Source organism: Delphinus delphis, chromosome 13 (genome assembly GCF_949987515.2).
Source record: "Delphinus delphis chromosome 13, mDelDel1.2, whole genome shotgun sequence".
In the NCBI taxonomy this organism is placed as follows: Eukaryota; Metazoa; Chordata; class Mammalia; order Artiodactyla; family Delphinidae; genus Delphinus; species Delphinus delphis.
In genome coordinates this window covers 78,408,387-78,423,682 of record NC_082695.1, presented here as the reverse complement: position 1 = coordinate 78,423,682, position 15,296 = coordinate 78,408,387, and positions in this window count along the sequence as shown.

The window sequence follows — 15,296 nt, the reverse complement described above, 5'->3', positions numbered from 1 at the left end:
GAAGGATTAACACTTTTTTTTTTGAGGAACAGGAGAAAAATCGTTTTAAGAATATGAAGCCACACGATAGCTCCCGACCATGCAGAAAATACACTATCTTTAGGCCAACTTTTCCATCCTTCTACCTTCTCTCCTGTAACAGCAATGTCTGCTACTCGTGAAATGATTTCTGACAGTCAAATTGCTTATGGAAAATGCCATATATAGTACAAGGTGAAATGTACTAAACGTGTTAAAATAGTCCACACAACTGGAAGAAACAGGTTGCATGTACTCTGAGTTCTATTCAAATGAACATATTCCTGTTAAAGATACCTCTGTAAAGCTGTGAAATTCCAAAGGACATTCCAGAATAACCCACGTAAAGCTAACTGATGTGCTCTGAGAACCCCCAGAAAGGATAAACTATTACTGGAGCATATTAACTGCAGTCTGTGCACTGAACACCGTCTCCTAGAATCCAGATCTCCCCTCTGATGATCAAAAATGAATTTGGTCCATTTAGAAATCACTCTAGAAGGGCGAGTTGTTCTACCCTTAGAATTATAAGACGTAACTTGGGGTCATCGACTGATATTCCATTGGAGGCCCCTCAGTTAGGTTGGAAGTTCGTTGTAGGTTGGTCTTAGCTAACTCACCTAAGAGACAAGTTACCTGTCTCAGTTTACCTGTAGTTAAAGAAGTCAAGTAGATACTTAACCTAGGAAATGTGCACTGGTGTAGGGATTCGTCTGTGATGACTGGGAATCAGGACCAAGGTACTCGTGGTGAGTGGCCTTTAGTGGAAGCACAGGGATGGGCACGGGGTCCCCTTCACAAACCAGGTTCCTGGGGATGGGGGATGGGTGGGTTAGGGTTGTGGTGACGGGACTGAGACCAGCACAAGACCCCTTCAGCCAAAGAACATTTCCAGTTTCACCACACTCCTTCCTCAAGAGACAATGAATTTTCTCATAAAAACAAGGCCATAAATGCTTTGGTCCCTAAGACAAAATGTTTTAAAATGTGCTATGGCCAAATGATGTTATTTAGCCTACTCTACGGATTAAGGGAACTTGATAACATTGTTTCAGTGTGAAAATGTACCCAACCTCTAAAAAACTAAATAGCAAATGAACTTTTGGGAATTCTCGATTTGGGGAGTTGTTGTAATTAAACACTGGTCAAGTCTGCGGGCATATGCCTCAGACAAAGATTCAAATTCTGAGACTGTCATGTCTTAGCTATGTGATCTGGGACAAGATTTTTAAATTCTGAGAAGTTCCAGAGATGAATCCTCAAGTCTCCCACTTATAAAATGAAAATGTTAATAATTTGATCTAATTCATAGGATTAAATAAGCAGATCATAAAAAGCTAAGGATGGCACCTGGCACAACTAAAAGCACTATATATATATATATATATAATACTATATATATATATATATATATATATATATATATATATATGGTGTTTTTTTTTTTTTTTTGGGCCGCACCCCGCAGCGTGCAGCATCTTGGTTCCCCGACCAGGGCTCAAACCTGTGCCACCTTCAGTGGAAGCGCAGAGTCTTAACCACTGGACCACCAGGGAAGTCTGTGACTTTTTAAGTTTGAAACTAGTTATGTTAAAATTAAAGTTAGTCTGTGAAGTGATGTTAGTTTTCAGTTTAATGTAATCTATAGTAAAATGTTTCAAAAAATTCTTAACACTGAATGAAAACATTCTTGATAGTTCTGGTCGGTGCCAGAGAACTAGGCAGATCGTAAAACAAAGCATCTAGATGGATACAAACAATGGCAACAAAAAACTTTCTTAAAACAAGAACGCAATATTTTCTTTCCCAAAGCCATGTCCTCTGTTATTATTATAAATCAAAGATTGGTATCAGTATTGGAGAAATCTATTTGAGTTCACTCAGGATGTTCACTGATAAGAAATATAATCTGGACTGGGAATAGGGTCACCAGACCCTCCATCATTTGCTGTAATGATCTTGGATCCCTCCGGGATTTTATGTTCCACATTTGCAAAATGTGGGAGCTCAACTATCTTATAAAGTTTTTTTGTTACAGGTCTTAATTATATAGAATTGCTTTTGTTGCCTTTTCTTTTTCAGTTGTGAAAAAGTACACATTGTTAATAATTAAAGGGTAGAGAGATTAAAGAAAGCCATAGGAACGTAAAAGAAGCATTTTGTGTATTTATGAAACTTAGCATGAATTTTAATGTGAGATGCTTTAAATTACTCTTCTTGCCTCCTGATTATTTCTCTTCCATACAAGATTGTGGAGTTACGGAACTAGCTAGAACATATAAAAGAACGGAGTGATAGAAAATGCAGGGGACACAGGTTCAAGCCCTGGTCGGGGAAGATCCCACATGCCGCGGAGCAACTAAGCCCGTGGGCCACAGCTACTGAGCCTGCGCTCTAGAGCCCATGAGCCACAACTACTGAGCCCACGTGCCACAACTACTGAAGCCCGTGCACCTAGAGCCCGTGCTCCGCAACAAGAGAAGCCACCGCAATGAGAAGCCCGCTCACCGCAAGGAAGAGTAGGCCCCGCTCGCCGCAACTAGAGAAAAGCCCGCGCACAGCAACAAAGACCCAACACAGCCAAAAATAAAAATAAATAAAATAAATAAATAAATAAAAAGAAAGAACGAAAATGCCATGGGTTACTTGAGTCACTGAGATGATAATATCTGCGAAGGAAAGATGCCTGAGACTTCTGTACCTCCTTACTTAAATCAGGGCCTTCAAACGCAGTTAGAATTAATATAAACCTTGATGAACAGGGATGTTTGCCCCATTTCTGGATCCTAGTATCTCGAACAGAAGTCGGCATTGTAATTGACATTCAGAAAATATTTACAGAATGTTTCTTTTCATTATAATCACCCTTTTTTTTAATATGAAAACTTAACCATATAATAAGTCAATATATAAACTCCTTGGTTACTCTACCATGTTTATAAGTCACAATCACTTTGAGAACAATTCCATTATATTCCTCTGCAGGATTTGAAGTATTTGCCAGGCTCTTGAGGCGAATTTCCTTTAACTTTCCTGGAGGTCTACAAGAGCGTACAAGGATACTTTAACTGGCTTTGTGTACACTGGAGGACGAAATTCTCTTTCACGAGGCAGATAAATGCCTCTAGAATACCCTTCGTGCAGTGTGCTTGTAAAATCAGAAAATCATGCGCGAACGAGTGTGGTCTGAGTAGCGAGTTTCATAAGACGCACATCAACATTTTTGGTAGCTACGAACTCTGCCAGGAATATACACCTGATAACAGCAGGGGGAAGCTGTGTGGTCAAGGGTCAGGTGTCCCCACATCCTTGCCTTGCTTTCCGGTCAGATCTAGTTTTCAAGGTAAAGGCCAGTACAGCAGTTCAACCCAGCTCACCCTGTCCAGGTTCGGATATCATGAAAGAAATGAAAGGCCCTGAAGCGTCATGAAAAACGTTCAGTTATTTGTGGTCATCAACAGAAATAATCAAGCCTTGAACTTGAGATTTCCTGTCACGTAACCTCACCAAATAGGCTTCCCATCTTCACACAAATGTCAACATGTCTAAAGGCACCACAATAACATTTTTGCCACATAAATGAAAAAAGCACCCAACCAATCACAACTGTTGACTTTTTTCGCAATGGGTTAAACATTGCCTCACGAATCTGTGCCCCAAAGCAGAAACCTGCACCCTTCCTCCTCAGACTTCCACACTGTTCATCTTCTCCCTTTTTTCCGCCTCCTCTCCTACCTGAGTTTCCTATATAGGCGTTAACCAGGGGAAAGTCACATCAGAAGCCAGCAGAGACCTCTGCGCCCAAGCTGTGTCACGTGCAATGTCTCCTGTGGGAAAGCTTAGGAGAGTGGCCCTCTGGAGGTCGCAATTGCTTACCTGGTCACTATTACCAGCTCAGAAAAAAAAGACAGCGCAGAAAAATAATGTGTTGGTATACAGTTAAGTAACTTCTACAGATCTGTGTCAACTTCTGGACAGTTACAAATGGGTACCATTATAACTTTGAGGACAAAAACAACAGGAATAGGTTATATCTGAGGAGAGAAGAACTAAACAGAGGCCAACCACAGATGTTTGAAAGAACACCGGTGACCGCTTCGGGTCTGGTAATTAATCTAAAATCTAAAAAAATCTGGGTTAGATTTAAAACTATTTTTTTTCCTGCTCTGATATTTTAAAGCTAAAATTTATAACTTTAAAAATTTATAACATTAGTTTTTTGTTTTTTTGCCAAACCAAAAATACATGAAAATCACCAAAAGTAATACTGTGATCAAGGCGCAAGAGGGAGGGGATATATGTATATGTGTAGCTGATTCACTTTGTTATACGGCAGAAACTAACACACCATTGTAAAGCAATTATACTCCAATAAAGACGTTAAAATACCCAGGCGATAATACTACTACATATACGTAATGGGATTGGTTGTGACAAATAAAAGAGTTAATATACATTAAAAAAAAATACTGTGATCAGCACAAAACACCTTAGTCGGAAGAATGCAAAAGGGAACCTCACAAAGGAAATCTTCAACAGATTGGAGCAAAAAGGGAAAAAAAAAGAGAGAGAGGGGTGAGCCTCAATCGAGCAGTATTTACTAAGTCAACATAATTTGTTGACCTGAAATCACTGTATCATGCTAACTTTTTGTTCCAATTATTTTTGTTCAACTAAGTGGCAAAGAATTACTTCCAAGTAGATAGTTTATTATTCACTTAACCTTACTAGCTAATACCATTTTACCCAAACGGATTCATTATTATAAAATTTTCTTGGATTTTCTGCTCCACTTAACACCTCTGGGAAGCTACTTTCAAAAATCAGATCAAGTGACCATCGTGCTCTTAATCACATGTTTGTTCAGAGTGAAAAACAGTGACTAAAAATCCCTTAATAACAATGTGTTTTTATGCATCAGCATACCAACTGGTAATCAGCAAAAGGGCCCATCTTCCAGAGACTGTTCCATCTAAATTCAAGGCAACCTGCTAAAAACATGACAAGTACCCTAAAATGTATCCTGTTCAGTCACTCACATTAATATATAACCATGACAGTAGCGTAAGCACATGCCTAATTACCAACTAATTTATACTTGCTTTTTTAAAAGGCTGCTTTTTTAAAAGGCACACAGAGCTATCTGCCTTCTAGAATTAATTTGAGCTATAAAATATGACTATCCATTATATTAAAAGGAAACATATTACTACTTTACGTTTTGCAGCACTTAGTCAAACTGGAAGTGTTATTTGCAGTCCAATATAAATAAACAGCGGCTTACCTAAGTTAAAGACTTTATACCATCAATTTCTCTAAATTACAGGCAAGGAACAGATGCTCAAGCTCTGCGTGTCTGGAGTTGCATCAGACACAAGTCTTCTGAAACCATTTTGAAATATACTTAACTGCATACCATGCTAACACGTAGTATATTACCTACTGGTAATCTAAAGACGATTCGAAGACATCCTACCTCTCGGTTAAAAACGGGTCTAGTTCACAATTATGTGGAACACAACAGTCTCAAAATAAATTCGGTAATTTGCACCTGCTATGAAAACAATTGTAAGAATGACATTTGAGGACTGCCAGTGAAACACGCCATGAGAATCAGGAAAATCCACAATAGATAACTGCCATACATCTCTAGAACATAACTGTTATTCCCCTAGACGTTTTGCTCGCTGGTCTATAAAACATAGTAGTACAAGAAATCGCAGTGGTTAACAATAACAAAATGGAAAACAAAATCTTGCTGTGGGCCTGCTGGGAGGAAACCGTCATTTCCAAGTCTGCCTTAAAGTTGAACTACATTTTGACAAGCAACATATTTTTAAGGAATCCTTACGAAGAGTGAACAACATTCATGTTTAAAAGTGGAAATGATACCACTTCACAGCAGTGGTCAGAGGGCACTATGACGACATCACACGGCTTTTAGAACAACCTTCTACAAACTAGTTCTTTTGTATAGTCTGGCAAAAGCAGTCTGTTCTTTTGGGGATACTCCTTGGGTATTTAATGGCATTATTTAAATTCAACAGCGAGGCTGCCTCCTGATTTAATGTCTTCATTAAAGACCTTCATTTGCCCTTACCTTCCCCAGGACAGCAGCTACCTGTCACCACCGAGGTCCTCACTGTGATTTATCTCTATACACAAAGTTAGAGTAGTCTGCTCTGTAAAAAGGATAATACTTGTTCATTGTTATTTTTACTTATTTTTAAAGCAGACCCACTTAACACATTTTGGGGAATGCAAAGGGGGAAAATGATCTGCTCTAATCTCCCATTCATGAATGAGCAGATGCCATGAGGTTACAACAGAGAGAAAGGAATCCAGGATAAGGAGCATTCCAAGAGCTATGGCCACACTTTAGTTGCAACTGTCACACACAAACAGAGAGCTTCTAGAGATGATGTCTACGGGATAGAGAGAGAGCACAGTCACTTTAGTGCTGAAGAAAAGTAATCGCTTGGTTCTTCTGAGTGTTTATGTTGCGGGCAGGGGGCAGATAGAAAGAAGCCCCCAAACCCACTGCTACTGACGTTTGAAGATTCCTCAAGGACCACAAAACTGGAATGGGCATTAGAAAAACCTAAGGCAGTCTTTTCTTTCTTGACTAACAAAACCAAAGTCTGCAGAATCCTACTGAAATGCCCAAGGTCACACACCTAGTTACTGATAGGACTGGGCATGACTAGGATTGCAAAGATCATTTAAGGTGTTTGTTAAATATTTCTCATTCTGATAATGACGATCTTTCTAATTTATTACCTTTAGAATTTATCGTCTTCTCCAAAAGCCAAGAAAGGTAGATTTGATCTTCCTCAAATTTCTGAAATAACCATGAGTTTGAACTTTCAAAGCAGGAGACCATCAGGTTCCGTCCAAAAGGGTCAGGACAGAGTAAGCATAAGAGGGGGAAAGGAATCTCTTGCTCAGGATTGTATGTTTATATGTTACAAAAAATGGAGAGTGAGCTGTACCCAACTTTAAACGTGACTTTTCCCTTCTAAACAACTCTGGCGATCAATAATCATAATAACTTCCTACTACTCTGTAACACTATGGGAGTTAAGTACCTCCAGTGAAATTTAAATAATAGTCCATTGACTGTTTTAGAAACAGGGTACCAACTCAGGAAAATATCTTAGGATATAAGAATGCATATTGTACGGTAATCTAGTTGTTGCTATAAATCCTATATTTTGAGATGCTTCTCTGTTCCCAATGTACCCATTAGAATCATTCTAGATTTAATATTGCCATCTGCAGCTTTCACTACAGAAATATACTATCATTTGTTCCATCTCTAAACCATTTAAAAAGTTTAGCATTAACTTCGATAATTTTAATGCTGATGAAACAGCCCTCTTCTTTTGTACTTAAAAGGTATAATTCTTTACATTTTAGTTAGTGAGGCTGGGGACCCTCTGTGATATGTGACTTTTCACATAAGAAACTGTGATCAAACCCATTAGCTCCCTGGGCCAGATAACATTACAGCCACAGACCACAACCTCCCGCGGTTAACTGGCCTGAATACTCAGGCAGGGGTCCTGGAAATGAATCCCATAGCCCCATAGTTTGCATCTGCTTATGAGACAGGGAATTAAAACTTCTCTAAGTGGATTACAGAATCATTTTCAACTAGCACAAATAACCTCTGCCCTGGGTGAAAGGAATGAAAAAGAAAGAGGAACAATAGTTTACAATTAACTAGAAGAAGCCTATGTAAATTAAAAGGAAAGTGACAAAGCACAGTCCTTCTGAGCTATTTATAGAATATCTAAATGGTAAAATTATATTTAAAGGGCTTGTTTCTTCATACTTTTACAACGTATCTCAGCAGGATCAATTTTCACTCTTAATTTACCCTTGCATTTACACTGAGCCAGGTAAGATTTACATGACTTCAATAAAAGGCATCGCGTTTCAGTAAACATTTAGTAAAACAGCCAAAAAGAAATTCTACCAGAATGAAAATCTAGAGTATCATCTGAAATGAATGTAAGGACACGCATGTCTGCATATTCGTTTGCACCGATAATTTTATCAGTGAGGAGTCTTGCAGAACAAGGGGAAATGTTTGCAGGGTATCTTTCTGCAGAACCAGCAGATTCCCAGAGGAGGCACTCAAGTGCTGCCGGTTACAGCTAGATCTGCTCTGCTTGTCAGAGGCTGAGGAGATGGTCACACACAGGATGCTGATCACACGCCTTCCTTGTCCTCAGCTCCCCTTTATCACCCAATTTAGAAGCAAGTGAGTCCTTCCTGCTAAGGAGAGAAGCTCCCATCAGTATCCCTTTGCAATTAACAAAGGTGCCTTAGTTATTTTAGAAGTTTCTGATACCACCAATTTAAGAGAAGGCTTTAAAGCCTCCCAATCAAGTAACAAACCTTTTTGCATGTGAGAGAGAACCATGATGTGATACGAACTACTAAGGCAATAAATGCAAAACCTTATAAAATCGAAGGAGGGAATCACTGAGGCATAAAAATTCACACACTGAGCAATTTATGGCAGTGAATTTATGGCAGTGAATCTTTACAAAAGATTCTAAAAGATCTGACAAAGCATTGGGCTTGGCACAAAATTCACTTCCTCACATCAGTATACATTCTGAGAAGTTTCTATCAGCTTTGCCCTAAACAAAACTAAACTAAACTAAACTAAAATGCTGAATGATAGGGAGACCAATAATGAAATCACGCCTTAGGAGACACAGTGGGTGGATTTTTAGATCTAGGAAGGCTGAACAGTGGCCGGCTCAGGATGCTCTCCATCCTCTCGCCTTCACTGGATACTGAAAACTATAGAGTCAATTCAAGGGTAAACTGCAGTAATGTAGATGCTTTACAATTACCCTTTTATAAGAAAGGGAAAAGCTCTGTGCTATTAAATCAGTAAAAGTGGACTTAAGAAGACTTGTGAGCCTGTCAGCTGATTGTTAACACAATTCTAATGACCTACTGCAGCCCTTAATCACAATATCTCATGTTGTAAGTGCACAAATGCCCTTTTATTAAGGCTGCAAACCTTAAGGACTTTTAGCAGGTTGATGGTCTGCTCTGATGATGATTTTTCTTTCCACAGACAGGCTTTCACAGCTAGCTTTACCAGATAAGACTATTAAGGCTGGTTGCTACCTAATTGCTTCTGCCACTCTACTCCACATTAAACACTGATATAAGCCAGACTTCCACAAAGTTGCCAGTTTGACTACCTGCCTCAATTCTTTAGCATTTTAATTCATACTGTCCCAAATAGCCCCAAAATGAAGAAAATGATTCTTAATATATTGCCTTTTACATATAGTAACAAGAAAACAGCTTCTGTAAACAAAATCTAACCAGTTCTTCTGGAAAGAAGTAAATTTGGTGAGTTACTGAAAGGTTTCCAATGCAATTACTTTCTTCCTCAGTTCTTCACTACCAACTTGTCTTTATAAAGACACACTTAAAACTATTTAGATGTCGCTGGCAGTGTATCAACGCAAACTTTCCTTTTAAAAAAAATGGCTACTACTGCCCCTACACTCTTAAAATACACATTTTTGTGCTGTTAACCTGATTTTTTTAAATGCATACTTGTCACATAGCTCAAGCCATATGTTCACATGTTACTTACACTTTCTTCTATTTTTTCCCAAAAAGTTTTATCTACTTTTGTGTGAAAACTAATCTGAGTACCTGCCTGATTACAGGAATTATGAAGGCGAGTCTTAAAGATGTTTCACTTAAAAAGTGATCCAATAAAGAGAAGATATTTCTTGCAAGGTAAAAGGCGTTTTAAGTATATTCGTGGTTCAATTTTCAGATCTCCAAAGCCTTGAGACACCCAATCCTTGATGGTTTCTTCACAGGTTCCCATCTTCCCACTGCTGGGTGAATTCAGTGCCAATCTCTACTCACCTGAACTGTATCTAAGAAATCCGTAAGATTAACGATCTAAAATGTGAAGCCAATAAAGACAATAGGTTCTTCCTCGTGCATCCACGCTGGGAGGCCGAATACCCGCAACCAGCGGTGGACCAGGTGTGCCCACGAAGAAGTCCACCAAGCATTCAGAGAAGCAGGGCGCCCTTTGAACGACGCACGCCTTGGGTACAGCCGGGCGGAGGGGAGGCAGGATGCCTAGTAGAGGCCAGCCCTGCGGATGCCCGGCAGTAGCAGAATACTAATTACAGGAAAAAGCAAAGCACCCTTAGATGAGCTCCACCTTTCCGAAAGGTACACGGAGTCTACGCAGATGGTCAGCTGGACTCCCGCACGCTCAGGCACACACCCCTTTGCAGTCTCAGACCGCGGCAGAAGCTGGACGCCCCGCCAGCGCGGAGTTTTGCCCCTATCCATCCCAGGTCAAAGCACGGTCCCTCGTGCTCCTCTTTGAGGAGAGCGGACCAGATTGCGTGCACCGCTTCACCTGGAGAACGCTGCGATCTGCTCTCTCCCTCAACTCGCCAACTCGCGTTGCACCTGGTGTCCATCAGCACCGGCTTTCCGGGCCCCGCGCCCTAGGCACCCCCAGCCCGCCCTGCCCGGCGGAGCCGCAGCTCAGGGCCACCGAGCAGTAACTTGGGGACGCCAGGGAAACTCCACACGGATCCCCACGCCCGCCTCCCGCCCGCCGAAGAGTCCCGCTTCCCCAGGCGCACGGCGAGGGCGCGCTTCTGCCCGGCGGCGCCTTCCCCGAACCCCCAACTCACCTGGGGGCTCGCTGCCCTCTCCGCGGCGTCCGGCGCCAGCCACCCGGGCGTTGGCATCCGAAAGGAGGCGCGCTCAGCAGCCGGGCGCCCGCGGGTGCCTCGGGACCCAGTGCGCGCAGCTGGGCGCACGGGGCGGACCCGCGGCGCCCGCTCGGCACCCGCTGCGGCGGCCCGGTTCGGGCGCCTGTTCCAATCACAGCCCTCCGCGCGGGGCGCGGGGCGCAGGATGCGGGGTCCCTGTCCGGGCCCCGGGAGGCTCAGACGCCAGGTCCGGAGCGAGCGGGCGCGCGCGTCCGGAGAGAGGGCGAGAGGGCGAGTGGGCGGGCCCAGGAGAGATGGAGAGGGCGCGCCGGGGCCGGGCCAGGTGGGCGGGAGCGGAGGAGGAGCGGGTGGTCGGCGGCGGGCGCCTGCAGACAGCGCCGTGCGTGGCAGGACCCGCGAGCTGCTGAGACTCCAGCACCTCCCGGAGCCCGAGTGAGGGCTCTCTGCAAGGAAGCCGCTCCGCCGCCGCGCGCGCACTCTCGCGTGCGCACCCCCGCGCTTCACTCCTCCGCCGCCCTCCTGACAGCTCGGTGCAGACCGAGTCCTTCGCAGGAAAATCCAGAGGATCGGTGAAAGTAGGAGGGGCAGCAGCCCATCCATCTCTCGGCGAGGTATTTGCATCGGCAGCGCGGAGCTGGAGGCGAGTTTTGGGAATTTTTTCCAGCGACCTCCCCTCCCCCCCCCGAACCTGTCGCGGAAGCCGTGATCAATTGAGCTCCTGAGGCATGAAGGCAAAGTCATAAAACTAATCAGAACTTACAGTTTTCTTGCGTGATAGTTTTGCCCTTTCAATCTCCTCGGACTGCTCTAGTTCTACTTTCTCTACTTGCAGACAATTTCCTCCCCTGCTGGGCTCTCTAATGCAAAACTTCCGAGGCGTGTGATTTACGCGCAGGGTGGGAGAGAGGACCCTTGCGAGGTGGGGAAGGGGCTCTGGTCTTTTTTTTAGGACGCGCCACAGCCAGTAGAGTTGAGCACGCTTCGTTTTCCTTTGCTCTGGTGCTTGATTCAGGCTGATGACGAGATGGATGTTCTGTCGTAGGGGTTAGGAAGGTTGAATAGATCATTTCCAAGCGCATTCGTTTTCATTTTTCTCATTCTGTCAATGGAACTTGCCCTGCGTCTCTCATCCATCCTTAACAGTGATTCTCCAGATACCGGTCATGTGGGCACAGGCTCGTCCGTGTAAGCACCTCTGCTTTCTTGCTCACTCGGGCACACTTGCCCTCCCCCCAATCCAGCTCCTCCTGTCCATTTAGCTTGCATTTTCCCTCTCATCTAGTTAGTATTTAAAATTGAATTCTATGCTAATAATTCTAACAGCAAACCTTTCTAAAGCTTCTATTCCTTTCCAGATACCACGCATGCTATGCTGTTTACTTACAGTTGCTTCATTTTAAAAGTTATATCTCCAGCCCTAAACCTCTCCAGCTCCAGGTCTGCTTGGATGGCCATTTCACAGTCCATTTCCATTCAACTGTCAGCCATCACCCAAACTCGGTACGTTTAGAACAGACCTCTATCTCCGCATAGGTACCACCTTGGATTTCCCAGTATGTATTTCTCTTTCAGCACCATCATCATTCTCCAGGTAGCAAGACATTAAACCTCGGCTTCATCTTTGAGGACTTTGACAGGATTTTCTCTGTGAAAATCCTCAATTATTCCAGCTAATATTACACAATCTAGAACTTTACATTTTTCTGGTGGCCTTACATACATCTGTCTTCCTTCATCTAATGAATTTGCTTCTGGGATGGGACCTATCCTTATAATTGTTCTGGACCAAACGCTTCAGGAAGGCAAAGATTGATATTCAGTATGATTAACACACAGCACGTGTTCAACCCTTAGCAAATATTCGTTGAATACAGAAGTGAATGTTTGTATCCCATCCAGCATTAACACAAATCTGAGCCCACCGACCTGTTTGTAACCAGTTCATTGACTGCCCGGATCTTTCATCTGTAAGAGATGGTGTGTGATCAGGAATCAGGTACTGTACCATATTTATTTATTATCTTGTTCTAATCAATGGCCACCACATAAGAAAGGGAAAAAATTGGAGACCTTTTTTTAAAACGATATTTTGGTCATACTGTTCCTAAAATTGTCCTCAATTGTTTATCTTCTTGTGCCTCTGCATAAATATTGATCACCAGTTTGGGCTTCCGTCCTGAACCAGATGTTTCCATGCTACTTGCCTTCCTTTTTAAAAAATATCCTTAAACTATAACCTTGACACAGATTCTAGAAGGGGTGAGTTAACCAGAATACTAGTTCTGGTCGGTTCATCACAGAGGAAGGTCGAGGTTCTTCTCCACCTAGAGAGTACAGTGTAGAAGGCAAGGGTAAGAACAGTGGATGCTTCACACAGTAACTGAGGGACACCCTTTCGTTTGGGGAGGTCAGGGATGGTCTCTCTCTGAGGAAATGGCACTTAAGCTGAGACATGTTGATGAGAATGAGTTGGACTTGAGAAGCTCTGAAGGAAAATGGCCTAGACAGAATAAACAAGGACAAATGTTTGCAAAGGAAAGAGTTGGGTATATTTGAGAAACAGAGAACACAGCACAAGGGGGAGAATCAAGAGGGCTTATGTTGGAGTGGTGGGCAAGGGACAAGTCTCGTAGGGCCTTCTAGGTCCCTGGATGGTGTTTGTATTTTATTTTTAGGAGGAAGCTCTACATTAGGAATGGCAAATAAAGGAATTGCTCCTCAAGTTTACACCGTGGTCAAGTTCAAGGACAAGACATGTTTTTTTCTATCCTTTCTCCTCTTGCATCCTTTTTTTTTTTTTTTTTGCGGTACATGGGCCTCTCACTGTTGTGGCCTCTCCCATTGAGGACACGCAGGCTCAGCGGCCATGGCTCACAGGCCCAGCTGCTCCGCGGCATGTGGGATCTTCCCGGACCGGGGCACGAACCCGTGTCCCCTGCATCGGCAGGCGGACTCCCAACCACTGTGCCACCAGGGGAGCCCTCTTGCATCCTTTTCCTACAACTTTTGGTTGATTAGAGAACCTTGTTTTCTTAGAAACACAAATAAAAAGTCACTGTACTAGATAAATCCCAAGATGCTACTGAATGTTTAAGATTCCATGAAATACAAATGTAAGTCATGGACTTCCCTGCTGGTGCAGTGGTTAAGAATCTACCTGCCAATACATGGGTTCGGGCCCTGGTCCAGGAAGATCTCACATGCAGTGGAGCAACTAAGCCCGTGCGCCACAACTACTGAGCCTGCGCTCTAGAGCCCGCCAGCCACAACTACTGAGCCCACGTGCCACAACTACTGAAGCCCGTGCACCTAGGGCCTGTGCTCCACAACAAGAGAAGCCACTGCAGAGAAGCCCGCGCACCACAACTAGAGAAAGCCACACGCAGCAATGAAGACCCAATGCAGCCAAAAATTAATTAATTAACTAATTAATTAATTAAATAAATTAAAAAACAAATGTAAATCATAACTGCATATGCTTGTGAAATTTCATGTTGCCATATAATTTTCAACTTTATGTTTTACTATTTCTATTCTTATATATAACAATCTTTTACAAATCCTCTCAGTTGAAGGTTTCATTTCTTCACTGTCACTTAATTCTGTACACAAATTTGGTAAATGTCCCCCTTTCTTTCCTACTTAAAAAAATCCTCTCAATTTATTTTCATTCTTGATTAAATTAATAAAATCACCTGTACCAGACCTGAATTTTGGAGAAGGAGGAATTAAAAAAGGTAAGAGAACTTTGCCATGATTTCTGTTGGTGTGGAAAAGTATTTCTCTACATGTTTTATCTCCCAAAGCAGATTTGGTGCAAGTACAAGGTTTCTGATGAGATTGCTGATTCAATTATATTCATATTCATTCCATCCTGATCTTACTCTAAAACCAGAGATGTGGCTTGAGTATCTGGCAACTGAGAGCAGAAAAAAGCTAATCACTGAGATCTGAGTGCTTCTAGCAATTCTGGGGAGCCCTGGGTAGGAAAACATAGATGTGGCAGAAGGTAACAAGCAGTTACATAAGGCAAGCTCTCAAAAAGTCGGATCATTTATAGTTTCCTGTAACAGTCTCTCCCAATATAAACGTGTGGATAATAATAAAAATGTATCTTCATTATGTAATGCTTAGAATTTTCCTGAGTATGTCTATATTCTTCAATCTATTTCATCTAATTAAGTATACTTCCATTTTGTAGAAAAGAAAGGACTTCGTAGGAGAGATTTCTAGCTCTCTACAGTCATTTACTAACTTGGTAAATATGAACCCATACTGTGTGATCCTTAGTCTAGGGTTTGAGAACACAAAGATGAAGATGTAGTTCTTATCTTCAGGAACCTTCCAACCTATTGCAAAAATAAGAAGGTGCGTACATCTCCATGCACCGCCATGAGCACTGTGATCAGGTAGACACAGAATATCAGGTGTAGAAGCACATAACATGACAAAAAGTATCGATTGGGAAGAGAAGATGTTTGGATTGTACCATGAGAGCAATGCGAGAGCGTGAGGAGTTTT